Source organism: Puma concolor, chromosome A1 (genome assembly GCF_028749965.1).
Source record: "Puma concolor isolate L17-30 chromosome A1, mPumCon1.1.hap2, whole genome shotgun sequence".
NCBI classification, from domain to species: domain Eukaryota; kingdom Metazoa; phylum Chordata; class Mammalia; order Carnivora; family Felidae; genus Puma; species Puma concolor.
Genome location: NC_141667.1, coordinates 75,743,928 through 75,758,567, shown reverse-complemented (window position 1 = coordinate 75,758,567; position 14,640 = coordinate 75,743,928). Strand labels below are relative to the sequence as shown.

The window sequence follows — 14,640 nt, the reverse complement described above, 5'->3', positions numbered from 1 at the left end:
TGGCTTAAGAATTAAATGAGATGAAGCTTGGAAGCACTTAGCACATTCTGGGACATTATAAACACTTGATAGGTGTGCTTTGTTTTTAATATGATAATATAACCATATCATTTTTATTCATATATATATATATATATATATATATATACATATATATGGGAATTTTTTAATTTTCCTTTTGAGTTTTTATCCATTTTATACCTTTAAAGATTTTTTTTAATGTTTTATATATATATATATATATATATATATATATATATATATATATATATATATAATGGAATAGGCATTAATCTAGTTAAGTGTTCAGTTGATATTAAAGGCCATAATTGTGCTATCTGCCTTTTTGGTAGTAGTGAGTTATTAACTTGGTCTTCAGTTATAGTAGAGGATATTGGCATTCTAGGGGTTTGGTTGGATGGCAGAACCCAGAATTATCTGCTAGCCAGCTTCTTTCAAAATTCAGAATGATATAAAGTATCATTTGCAAAGCATTCTTATGCAAGCAAGCAAAACTTGAATCCAATCAAGCCTGCAGAGTTATTTTATACTGTGGATTTTTTATATGTACCTATTATTTTAAAATATATAGTAACATGTTAAACTTGTTTACAGGTAATGAAATTTGAGTTGAATTTGGATTTTCTAAAGTCTATGGAAAGTGTAATAATATCTAAGATATGGTAATAGAGGGAGTGCAAGGAATAGAAAGATGGGCACATTTAGGAGAAATAGAGGAGCTCCGGGAACACAGTATTGACTTGCAGGCATTGTTAGACACACAAGCTGAGCAGGTTTGCTCAGAGCCATAGAGGTTATTACACGTTTGATGGCTCCATAGAAGGAAGAACAAATACAGGTACAGAGGAAGGGAGTTTATCATAAGGACATTTGGTGACATGTTGAAGTTGAGGTGCCTGTAGAATATCTGGGGGGAACTTGAAATGGCTTAAATTTGGAGAATGGCTTAGGCTGAACATAGAGCTAGTACACAGATCAAACAGCAAATTAACTGATGAGTAAAACATGTTCTAAATATGTTGAGTTTTTTTGGATCCCACACAAAGGTATTGATTCTTCTGCAAATACCTCAACTATTTGTAGCTAATAAATAACTTATTATGAATATTATTTCTTGAAAAACTTTATTTTTCTTAACCATTATTTTCTGTTACCATATTGGGAATGTCTGTTCCCACCACCCTTTAGCGAAAAAAAAGTAATCCTTATTAAATAGGTTAAATTTGGTGAGCATTCTTTGAAAAATAATTTTTGGTCAGTTATCAAAAGGAAAAAAAAAACTAATTGCTTTACTGAAATGAAAATATTTTACTTTTTCTTCTTTCTTTTAAAACCAGGTTTTGTTTCTCTTGCCCTCCTCCTGTAGAGAAACAGCAGGGAGTAGATTTTTTTAATACGAGAATTCATTATCACCCTTGTATTACCTCCCTGCGGTTTCTGGAAAAATGCAATTCTGACTACAATCCCTGGCTGTGGTGTTTGTCTATGCATGTTTTTAAAATGATCATAGCTATTTTATGTCATCAGGCCTCTAAATTATACTCTTCAAGAAGTTGCTCAACTTGTTTTCCTCATCTTTTATCATGGTAAAAGAATTCTAAGTCCATGGTTTCTGTGGCAAAATTATTTCTGCATTATGGAAAATAGGTTTTTTCATTGTATCATTTATCCTCCTCTCCTCAAATTAAACCCAAATCAAAGTTATGTTATGGTCTTAAGTATTAATAATTCATTACTTAGATGAATTTAGAAATGGAATTTGCTGAGGTAGAGTAGAAGAAAATCTGTGTGGAAAAGAAAAATCAACTCTTATGCTGGAGAATTTGTGGTGAAGAAAAACTAATAAAAAGGATTGCAACAAAATTTTTACCAATAAGAAGTACAGTTGAAATAGTTGGAAGTTCACTAAGAGTAAATAAGCCCTGAGATTAATGTCTCATACAAGTAAAGTAAATTATTTTTTTCTGGTTACCATTTAATTCATTTGAAAATAATTTACTTTATATACCAGCATAGCTGGTATACCTTAATTGCAATATGGGCATATATAAGTAAGGATCATTTTCTTTTTTAAAAAAAATTTTTTTTTCAACGTTTATTTATTTTTGGGACAGAGAGAGACAGAGCATGAACGGGGGAGGGGCAGAGAGAGAGGGAGACACAGAATCGGAAACAGGCTCCAGGCTCTGAGCCATCAGCCCAGAGCCCGACGCGGGGCTCGAACTCACGGACCGCGAGATCGTGACCTGGCTGAAGTCGGCCGCTTAACCGACTGCGCCACCCAGGCGCCCCATGGATCATTTTCAATGAGAAGAAAAATGAATTACAGGGATGGGAAAATGAAAGTGGAGCAGAAGGATCCTAGGCTTGTCTCATCCAGTGAAAAGAACTAGATAATTATCAAATCATCCTAAATCCCTGAGAAATCAGTCTGATGACTGACAGAACAAACTCCACAACTTAAAGGAGAGAAGAGGCCACATCAAAGATGGTGGGGAGTGCAGAGACATAGTTCAGGAGAGAAACAAATTGTGGGTGTTGTAGAGTGCAGGAAGCTTTGGTCACAGAGGAGAGAGAATGAGAGTGAGAGTGAGAGAGAGAGAGAGAGGCACACAGGGAAACACACAAGGAGAACATTTCCCCAAAGCCGTTGGCTTGGAAAATGAGAGGGCCCACATTTCATGAGTTCTTGCAACCCTTGGGACTTAAAGCTAGGAGTTTTCAAGGTTGGTGGGCTTGGCAGGGGTAGACCCCAGAGGGTACTTTACTGCTCCTGGAGAGAAGGTAGGCAAACGGCCTGGGAGCAGACAGCATGCAAACAGCGATCTGAAGAATGCTGGGGGTGTGCAATGGAGAGATTATTTGCTCTTCTTGGAGAGCTTCCCAGAGAAGCAGCATTCACAGTAATACCTCTTCAGGAACAAAGGAGGTTACCAGCTCCATTTTCCTCCCTTGTCCCTCAGCATAAACACAGAGCCACCTGTGGGAAGCAGCATAGCATTTATACTGGTGGCCCAACTTGCATACACCAAGCCCCACTTCCCTGTGCTGTGGTTGAACTGTCCTTCTCAGTTGCTTGCCTCAGTCCCAGTATGGTAGGTCCCTTCCTCAGAAGACCAGCACAAATCCCTGCCCATATAATACCTCCCAACCGGAGAATTCTTCAGGGCATCAGTTCTGGTGGAGGTGGTGGCAAGTCTCATTTCACAAGCAGACCAGAACACACCTGGTTAAAACCAGCCACATTTAGGCTAGGACCAAACATTGCCCACAGCAGGCAAGGAGGTCCTCTGCAGATGACTGGCCTAAAAGATAGAGCTTCCAAACAAAACAGCAGAGTGCACACAGCACACACTGGAGATACCCCTGAAGTGCCAGGCCATGGGCACTACATGACTTCTTCTTCCATAAGGCTATTATTTTCAGGAGCAGGAGACATAACTTGCTTTCCTAACACTGAGAAGAAGGCAGAAACTTAAACAAAATGTGAAGATGGATTTATCCAAAATGAAAGAACAATATACTGCCATGGCCAGAGATCTAAGTGAAACAGATACAAGTAACATGCCTGATGGAAAATTTAAAGTGACAATTATAGGGCTACTCACTGGGCTTGAGAAAAGAATAGAAGACTTAAGGAGACTTCAGAAGATTCCTACTGCAGAGTAAGATGGCAATAAATGAAATTGGAAATAGACTTGATTCAGTGCACATTGGGCTAGAAGAAACAGAGGAATGAGTTAGTGATCTAGAAGACAAAGTAATGGAAAGTAATGAACCAGAACACAGAGAGGAAAGAATTGTGCAACACAAGAATAGAATTAAGGAACTCAGTGACTCCATCAAATGTAATAATGTTTGTATTATAGGAGCCCCAGAAGAAGAAGAAAGAAAAAGAGGAAGAAAATATAATGGAAGAAATAATAGCTGAAAACTTCCCTAATCTGGGGAAGGAAACAGATATCCAGATCAAGAAGGAACAGAGAATACCTATCAAAATCAACAAAAACAGGCCAACCCCAAGGCATGTTGTAATTAAATTTGCAAAATAAACTGATAAAGAAAAAATCTTAAAGCAGAAAGACAAAAGAAGTTCTTAACTTACTAGGGAAAACCCATAAAGCTTCCTGGAGATTTATCAACAGAAACTGGTTGAGCCAGAATGCGGTGGCATGATCTCTTCAAGGTGCTGAATTAGAAGCATCGGCAGCCATGAATTCTCTATCCAGCAAGGCTATCATTCAGAATAGAATGAGAGATAAAGAGTTTCCTGGACAAACAAAAACTAAAGCTGTTCATGGTAGCCAAACCAGATCTGTAAGAAATATTGAAAGGGATTCTTAGAATGAAAAGAAGAGACCAAAAGTGACAAAGACAAGTAAGGATAAGAGAAAACCTTCAGAAAAATGACAAAACAAGTAATAAAATGGCAATAAATACATATCTATTAACAATTGTTTTGAATGTAAATGGACTAAATGCTTCAAACAAAAGGTGTCAGAATGGAAAACAAAACAAAACAAAAAACAAAAAAACCCAAGACCTATCTATATGCTGCCTACAGGAGACTCATTTTAGACTTAAACACATGTGCAGATTGAAAGTGAGGACATGAAAATTGATGTAAAAACAAAAGCTGGAATAGCCATACTTATATCCGACAAACTAGATTTTAAAACAGAGACTGCAACAAGAGACCAAGGAAGGCACTATATAATCTTTGTGGGGGACAGTCCAACAAGAAGATATAATTGTAAATATTTATGTACCCAACATGAAAGCGCCAAATTACATAAAACTATTAATAAACATAAAGGAATTGATAATAATAATAGGAGGGGATTTAACTCCTCACCTACATCAATGGACAGATCATCTAAACAGGTAATCTATAAGGAAACAGTGGCTTTGAATGACTCACTGGACCAGATGGACTTAACAGATATATTCAGAACATTCCATCCTAAAACAGCAGAATACATATTCTTTTCAAATGCACATAAAACACTCTCGAGAATAGATCACATATTAGGTCACGAACCAAGCTTAAACAATTACAAAAATATTGAGGTCACACCACACATCTTTTCTGACCACAGTGCTATTAAAGAGAAATCAACCACAGGAAAAAATGTGGAAAGACCACAAATACATGGAGATTAAACAACATGCTACTAAATAATGAATAGGTCAACCAGGAAAAAAAAATAATAAAATAAAATAAATAAATATAAAATATAAAATAAAATGTAAAGTACATGGAAACAAATGAAATTAAAACATAATGGTCCAAAACCTTTAGTGTGTACCAAAAGTAGTCCTAACAGGGAACTATATAGTAATACAGGTGTGTCTCAAGAAGCCAGAAAAGTCTCAAAAGAACAACATAACTTTACACCTAAAGGAGCTAGAGAAAGAACAATAAATGAAGCCTAAAGCCATCAGAAGAAAAGAAATAAAGATTAGAGCAGAAATAAATGATATATAAACTAAAAAACAAAAACAAAAACCCACCAAAAAAACTCACAAAAAAAAAATAGAACAGATCAATAAAACTGGGGGCTGGTTCTGTGAAAAAATTAATGAAATTGATAAACCTTTAGCCAGACTTATCAAAAAGAAAAGAGAAAATTCCCAAATAAATAAAATCACAAATGAGAGAGGAGAAATAACAGCACAGAAATATAAATAGGTATAAGAGAATATTATGAAAATCTATATGACAACAGGTTGGACAACTGGCAGAAATGGATAAATTCTGAGAAACATATAAACTACTGAAACTGAAAGAGAAAGAAAACTTGAACAGACTGATAACCTGAAAAGAAATTGAATTAGTAGTCAAAAAAGGCTCCCCCCCCAAACCCAAAGAAACAACAACAACAAAAAAAAATTGAAAAAACTTAAAATCCAGGACCAGATGGCTTCACAGGCAAATTCCACCAAACATTAAAAAAAAAGAGAGTTAATATCTATTGTTTCAAACTGTTACAAAAAAAAAAAAAAAAAAAGGAAGGAAAATTTCCAAGTTCATTCTACAAGGGCAACCTTACCCTGATACTAAAACCAGAAAAAGACACCATTAAAAAAGAAAACTACAGGCCAATATCTCTGATAAACACAGATGCAGAAACTCTCAGTAAAATACTAGCAAACTGAATCCAGCAATACTTTAAAAAATCATTCACCACAATCATGTGGGATTTCTTCTGGGTTACAAGAGTGGCTCAGTATTTGCAAATCAATCATGTGATATACCACATTAATAAAAGAAAGGATAAGAACCATAAAATCATTTCAGTAGATGTAGAAAAAGCATTTGACAAAGTACAACATCCATTCATGATAAAGTCCTCAACAAATTAGGTATAGAGGGAACAATAAAGGCCACATGTAAAAAAATCCACAGCTAATATCATCCTCAACGGGGAAAAATTGAGAGCTTTTTCCCTATGGTAGGAACAAGATAGAGATGTCCACTCTCACCACTTTTATTTAATGTAGCACTAGAAGTCCTAGAAACAGCAATTAGACAGCAGTAAAGTCACAGTATACAAAATCAATATGTGGAAATCTGTTGCATTTCTATATACCAATAAAGAAGCAGCAGAAAGAGAAATTAAGGAAACAATCCCATTTACAAGTGCACTAAAAACAATAAGATACCAAGGAATAATCCTAACCAAAGAGGTGAAAGACCTATATTTTGAAAACTATAAAACACTGATTAAAGAAATTAAGTGTGCTACAAACAGATGGAAAGACATTCCATGCTCATTGATTGGAAGAACAAATATTGTTAAAATGTCTATAGTACCCAAAGCAATCTACACATTTAATGCAGTCCCTATCAAAATACCACCAGCATTTTTCACAGAGCTAGAATACAATCCTCAAATATGTATGGAACCACAAAAGACCCCAAATAGCTAAAGCAACCTTAAAGAATAAAAGCAGAGCTGGAGATACCACAATTCCAGGCCCCAAGTTATATTACAAAGCTGTAGTGATCAAAACAAGATGGTACTGACACAAAAACAGACACATAGATCAGTGAACAGAATAGAAAACCCAGAAATGAACCCACAACTATATGGTCAGTTAATTTTTGACAAAACAGGAGAGACCATCGCAAGGGAAAAGTCTCTTCAACAAATGGTGTTGGGAAAACTGCACAGCAACATGTGTGCTTTTTTTATACCATACAAAAAAATAAATTCAAAATGGTTGAAAGACCTAAATGTGAGATCTAAAACCATACAAATCCTAGAGGAGACCATAGGCAGTAATTTCTTTGGCAATGGCTGTAGCAACTTATTTCTAGATATGTTTCTTGAGGCAAGGGAAACAGAAGCAAAAGTAAACTATTGCGACTTCATAAAAAAAAACAAAACAAAAAAACAAAAACACCAAAACTGTACAGTGAAGGAAACAATCTAAAAGGCAGCCTACACAATGGGAGATGATATTTGCAAATGACTTATTTGATAAAGGGTTAGTATCCAAAATATATAATGAACTGATGAAACTCAATACTCAAAAAACATAGAAGCAGTACCTTTTTGTTTTTGTTTTTGTTTGTTTTTAGAAGTAGTACATCTGAAGAACTTAAGGCTGTTATTTTGGGTAAGCTTATGAAAAGAAAGGAAGGAAGGAGGAAAGAAGGAAGGGAGAAATGCCTTTAATTTTTTGAATATCAGATAGAACAGTCATGTTGCTAAAGGCAGAAATTTTATTTGATAACAGTTTAGTTTGCCTACTGTAGTACATTTCTAAGGGTGAAATAATGTAACTAAAATGTCTAGATTTAATTTTTGAACTCTATGAAAGACCAACCTGACAATATGAATGTGCTAAGAACCTTAGAAGGAATTTTGGGCAGAGATATTTCAGGAACATAAATTCTGGTGAGGCAAAGATATAGGTGTGGGTCAATAACATGGAAATGGAAGGTCTTATTCTAAAATTAAATCTGTTTAGTTAGGAATTTTGAGATCTTTGGAATTAAGATTAAAGATTAAAGATACCAATATAGTTATACAGGACTTTTATAAGATCTTAACCACAAAAAGAATACATAATCTTAAATTTCTATCATGATTTTGACTATCAAAGTACAGGCAGGAGTATATAGTTCCATTAAGAAAATGCATCTTTCTGGGGTGCCTGGTTGCGTAGCTGGTTAGGCGTCTGACTCTTGATTGTGGCTCAGTTCATGATCTCATGGTTCCGTAAGTTCAAGCCCCACATAGGGCTCCATACTGACAGTGAAGAGCCTGCTTGGACTTCTCTCTCTCTCCCTTCCCTGCTCTCTCTCTTCTCTCTCAAAAATAAATAAATAAGCTTAAAAAGAAGAAAATGCATCTTTCTATAACATTTCTTATATTCACATGTTCTGATATTATGGAGTTAAATACAGTGATTTATCATGCCATTCATTATTATTGAAAATGAATTTTAGACCCCATGGTAGTTAACAAACTTCTCAAACTTGCAAACTTCTCACATTTGCAAGCTTTATACTTTGTAGCAAAATACTTTGTAGTAAGTATTTTCTTTCTGACAGTATAAGAACAATCTCCATGAGGCTTCATTCCCTGGGCTTCTCAGGCCAAAACATCATATTCAGTTCTCATTTTCAATGAATTTAAATTTCCAGAATAAATGGCACAATATTCATAATAGGTAGAACTGTCAAGATTGTCATGGTAAATGAGCCTACAAATGAGTTCACAAGTGACTCAAATACTAATCATGAAAAAATGGTCTTATTGGTTACTGACTCAGAGAATAATAATTCTATTAACCATACCACTACAAGCAAATCCCAAACTGTGGTACGTGGTCTCCAAAAATGGTCCCCAATGAACTGTACCTCCTAGTATGCCCTCTGATAGTTCACTTTCTCTCTGAGATGTTTCATGATTTGCATTAGCTGATAGTGTATGAAGTAATGGTGGTATGCCAGCTCTGGATGATGTCTTTAAGAGGATGGACAACATTTATTTGCTCTTGGAAGACTCACTTTTATAAGCCACCATGAAAGAAGTCTCATTACACTTCTAGAGAGACCATATGGAGCTACAGAAATGTTAGGATAAATAAGGAATATACCAGAGATAGTTCGTTACTTCTAATTGCACTGGAAAATTGGAGCAAAAGAATTATAAGCTCAGGACTTTAAATTCTCAACTCAAGGAAGAGACCAGAAACCATTTTCAGCTGCTCCAAACAATATCACTATTTCCTATAGTTTGATGTCCAAGATTTGTGAAAACCAAACTATTACTAATAATCCAGAAACTATTTTTTAATGTTAGAAGAAGCTCAGTATTATGCACAATGGTCACCAAACAAATGCTGAGAGAATAAATAAATTCTTGGGAAGAAAGGCATGGTTCAAAACATGGTAAAAAGTTAAAAAAAAAGAACTGTTTATAGGTAAATATACTCTGTCTTAATCTTAAGAAAAATGAGGAAGAAGAAAATATATGGCACCTTTTATATAAGACTTTAGAAATTATAATTTTGACTCCTTTGATTTAAAGAGACTTATGGAAAACATATCTTTTATATATGGCAATAGCTTTGGTGTTACTTTTTGGTTTCTTACCTATTTTAATTAAATATTCACTTTAAATATATTTTGGGGAATGTTTATTCTAAATTCAAATGATTAGGGTTTTAAGTTCTGCCTCCAGTCATGGTAATTCAGTTATGTTTTTAAAAAGGAGGAAAAGTCATTTAAGAATCCCTTTCTCATTCTTATTTGAAGATAATTCCTCAACTCATATTTTTTGATGATTATTTTTAAGTAACAAGCAGCTGGCATTTGTGACCTGACATGAAAAGCATGACAGTTGGAGCTTTTAGCCACACTTCTGCAGAAATCCAGCTCACCATAATCTTGATGGAAGGATTGGATTTCTGCTTTATTAGCTTTTCCTCAAGAGATAGACACTTGGCTATTTACTTCCACTTTCACCTTTGGGGGTGTCATTGTTGTTGCTTCTGGGTGACATTAACGACCTGTTCAGCTTAAATTCACCAAACTTTCAGAATGCAATTTAGTATCTGCTGAAGCCTTAAGGTAAACATACATGTGAGACAGTATTTCATACTGGAGTAGTCCCCATCCACCTATGTTATGAAGAGTGATCTTCTTAGAGGTAGTTGCACTCTATTCTCTAAATTGTTTTTAAATTTCCTTGTGGCTGACTTAAGTCAATAGAGCAGTGTAGTGCACCATTTGAAAAATCTCCTGTCTCACTTCTCAATACTCTCCATTTTTTTTTTTTTTTTCATTTTAAGCAAGAGAACTCACCGTCATATACTGTATAGTTATCTGTGATCTATTGGTCCAACTCTGCTGGATTAATGCCAGATTTCAACACTTAGCTCCCCACTGGCAAACTACTTTCCCACCAGTGGTTAAAAAATGATCACTTTTACGCTTAAGCACACACATTGACATCTCCCGTCTTGAATTCCTCTGAAAAAGAAGAAAAATAGCTAGAGAAGTCTACCATAGCAGCCCCCTCTGGCAGGGATTCGAAAGTAAAAGAACATTTTCAATTTCAGTCAAAACCAACTGGTTCAGAAAAGTTCAGGTACTTTAGAAGTTAACACAGAGCTCCCTTTGGTCCCATCAGGATTGATATTCCTATCTGCCCAGTTTGCTTTTACTCACTTCAGCTGTTTTGTTATTACTTATAGAAAATGTTGCCTCAGCTGGAAAGCAGAATGATATCAGAAACCATTTTTAGAGGAGTTTAATGATGATATTTCAGTGGGACAAAAGGAAGAGAGTGCCCCCTCAGGATTTCTTTAAAATCCTTAAAGCTAGGTTTTGAAAAGAACATGATTGGAATGCAGCAAGAAGCCTATCCTTAACAATCCTCTTCATTGAATTGCTTCCTAGTTGTTCTTTAAATGGCAACCCTTCATAGTATAGGGCATATTTACTTACTGGAAAAATGGCAACCTTCTCATGACACAAAACTATTAGTTTCACACAAAGAATTGAAATAAATTATTTTTCCCTTACCTATTTTAGGAAGAACATTTAAGCTTTGGTCAAGAGATTTTTTATTTTCTTCTCAAGGGTAAATGGGATAAGAAATCTTGAAATTAAAAAAAAAGTGCCAATTGACTTTGAAAAAAATTGTTCATTTTCTTGAATTTGAAATTTTTGTGCTTTCCTTGATTTCTTAAGCAAACTGAATTAGATTACTATAGATTTTTCATGAGTTATTAACATACAACAGATTAAAAATACTATGGTATTTTAATGAGGCTTTAAGTGAAATAAAGTCCAAAAGTTTTCTTAGATATCCATGAAGGATATCTAAATATCTAAATAGAAAATTGGTGCTTATAAAAAATTAGAATAAACCCAAAAAGGGTACAACCAACAAGGAGACGAGTACAGAAAGGTGTTGAGTTAGGTGTTGGCTGTGTATGAGTGGGCTTAGGATGATAGAGGTGCTTAAAGAAACAAGTGCTGAAGTAGTCTCAGGAAGAAAGAACTAGATTTCATATTAGAAACCATATCTTTTTTTTTATTAACTCTTTACAATATACAAGTGGACATTTTTTTTTATTAACGTTTATTTATTTTTGAGACAGAGAGAGACAGAGCATGAATGGGGGAGGGTCAGAGAGAGAGGGAGACACAGAATCCGAAACAAGCTCCAGGCTCTGAGCTGTCAGCACGGAGCCCGATGTGGGGCTCGAACTCACAGACTATGAGATCATGACCTGAGCCGAAGTCGGACGCTAACCTGCTGAGCCACCCAGGCACCCCACAAGTGGACATTTCTATAAAGGGAGTGTATAAGCAAACAACCCTCATAAATCTATGTTGAAGGAGATGAACACATGTAAAGGAAATATGGAAAAAGAAGAAACTGAGTTTAGGAGTAATGAGAAAAGGAGATACACAAGAATGCTGTCTTTACAGACAAAGGAGAATCAGTAGAAGGAAGTCATAAACAGTTATAGCTGTAGTGCAAAGGTCAAGGAGGATGATAACTGTTGTGTGGCTAGAGAAAGATGGGAACTGAAACAAATCAGTGAATTTTGTGACAAAGAGGTTTTTGTTGATCTTACAGCAATTTAAGTGGAGTGGTTGATGGAAGTTAGAAGAGATAAAGGAACGAACAATCAGGAGCAATAATTAAATACTGCTATTTAAGAATTTTAACTGGGAAAGGAGGGATGAATAATAGGATAGCAATCAGAAGAAGTAATGATAGAAGAGGATTGTGTTTGTGTATGTGTGTGTTTTGATATAAGGTATTTTATAATATTAAAAAGCTTCTTGAGTTAGAAAGAAATGAGGAAGAACTAGAAGAAGCTTGAGACAATTGCCTCTTAATATGCTAGCTAGAAGATAATTAGAAATAATATTCTTTAAAATTAGTAGAAAATGTAATAAAGCACCATAGAAGTGAGGAATTTGCCTTTAACTCTGAGATCATAAAGATAGATGAGCAAAAAAAAAATGGTAGAAAAAGGGTGAAGATATATATCTGTATATAGATATATATATGAACACACATGGAATGGTTTGGGGTTTTTTTTGTTTGTTTTTACTTTTCAGTGGTAAGATCAAGTATACAGAAAAAGTCAAACATTTGTATAGCAAACACCCTTATACTCACATACAGTTTCTACAATTATTAACAACAACAACAATAAAAAACAATTATTAACATATTCCATGAATTATCTTTCTGTGTCTGTGACTTTCTTCTTTCTGTAGCTGAAAAATTTCAAAGTAACTTGAAGCTATAATGACATTTCATAATTCAGCATTCATCTTCTGAATTCATCACATGTTGATAAATTTAAAGTCATTCCCTAATATTAATATCCAATTTGGAATTATTTTGATCACATTAATGGAGATTGCAAGTGAAAATAGAAACAAGATGTTGGGGATTTACCAGAGATCAGAAAGTTGGAATGTTATTTACAGACTAAGATGGAGTAAGTGAGGACTAACAAGTGAAGATTGGAACAAAATTGTAGTTTTGTGGTCTAAACATTCAGAAAGATATGCCTACTCTATAACTGAAGAAAGTAGACAGATGTCTATGTTATGTGAATTTTTGAGTGCAAAAAATTCATCAACACTTTCCCTATCCCATATTTCTATCCCTGCCATAGCTCTTAAACTTTTCATGTTATATATTACTTTAGGTTAAATGAGTTGATGGTCTCTGTTAGAGTGAAAATACAGTGATTGCTGTATCAGTATTCTGGATTAGTAAACACTACTTATATCTTAACAATACTTAGCATAAATAAATAACTCTTTAATGCGGAATCTCTGGAACCTATGGTATTCTACTTATAGATAATTTTGTAAATGAAATTTCCACTGGTGTCTTTAAGACACTCTGTGTTTTAACTGCTTTCATTGTTTGTGTGGAGGATTGGCTGTATGTTCGATTTGACTCTTAATTTAAAAATAATTAAAATGACCAATGTAATGTTTTCATTAGCTTATAGTATAAATGCACCTACATCTCCATTAATTCTTAATAATTATTATTAAGTGTTATGTTTTTATTAAGAAGAATACCAGTATCTATTTCTGGAGATTTCCTTGCCATGAATAGGCCAATAATCTATGGCATACTCAGGGTTTACTTATTCCTAAATGCATTGCTTCTTATACCAAACCCAGGAGAGAAAGTGACAGCGACAGAGAAATAGCAAGACAAATAACTCACTTGCCTGGTTATTCCACAGTTTTTACACTTCATGTGCAAACCCCAAGGTCATTGGGAGGAAGTCTTAGAATAATCAGAGGAAATTGTCTTTATAGTTTGGAAGAGAAATATGCAGACAGAAAAAGGAAAGAATGATATTTCACTCATATTGTCATTGTGAAGTTGAAATGAGTTGCTGATACATGTAAGCCATTTAGAACAATACAGCACATGGCAAACATGCAGTATAAATGTTAGGTGATACACATGTTTTCAGTACTTAATGCACTTGCACATACTGTTGACTTAGATAATATTGCCCTTCTCTCTGTCTCTCTCTCTCTCTTTTGATTGGGCAAAAAATGAAGTCACACATGTCCACACACAGCAAAAAATATTTATTCCTTCAGATTATTTAGCTCTCTTAGCTTTTTCTCTTGTCCATCATGAGGATAGGAAGGAACAGAATTGAGATACAAAATGGCCTCAAAAGAAGCACAAGTCCAGACATGAGCATCTTTTTCTCCAGTGGGTACTAAGTGGAAGAAAAAAACACTCAAAGTACTTGTATACTGCTTTTTAAAAAATTACCATTTTTATTAGAAATTTCAATAGTTTCTATAGAAATTAAGCAATTTTTATTATTTTCCTGTCACTGAAGCATTAAGAGGAGTCAAATTTCAGGTAACATCCATTGTAGAATCTGATTGTAATGCTACACCTTGGGTTAATTATATTGCTATCTAAGACACGTTTGAAGAACATGAACTAAATATCATACTTTTGCAGTGTAATATTTCAGAGTTTATGTATATATATATATATATAAATATTATACTTGTGTGTAATATATGTATGTGTATATATATGTAAATATAGACTCATCAGAAAAATAATG

General features: G+C 34.5%; 1 long non-coding RNA gene across 1 annotated transcript in view; it reads left to right on the top strand.

Moving 5' to 3' along the window:
• The window catches only part of LOC147584240 (uncharacterized), a 376,618-nt gene that overhangs the window by 34,315 nt on the left and 327,663 nt on the right, over positions 1–14,640 (top strand). The gene's annotated exons all lie outside the window — the stretch shown is intronic.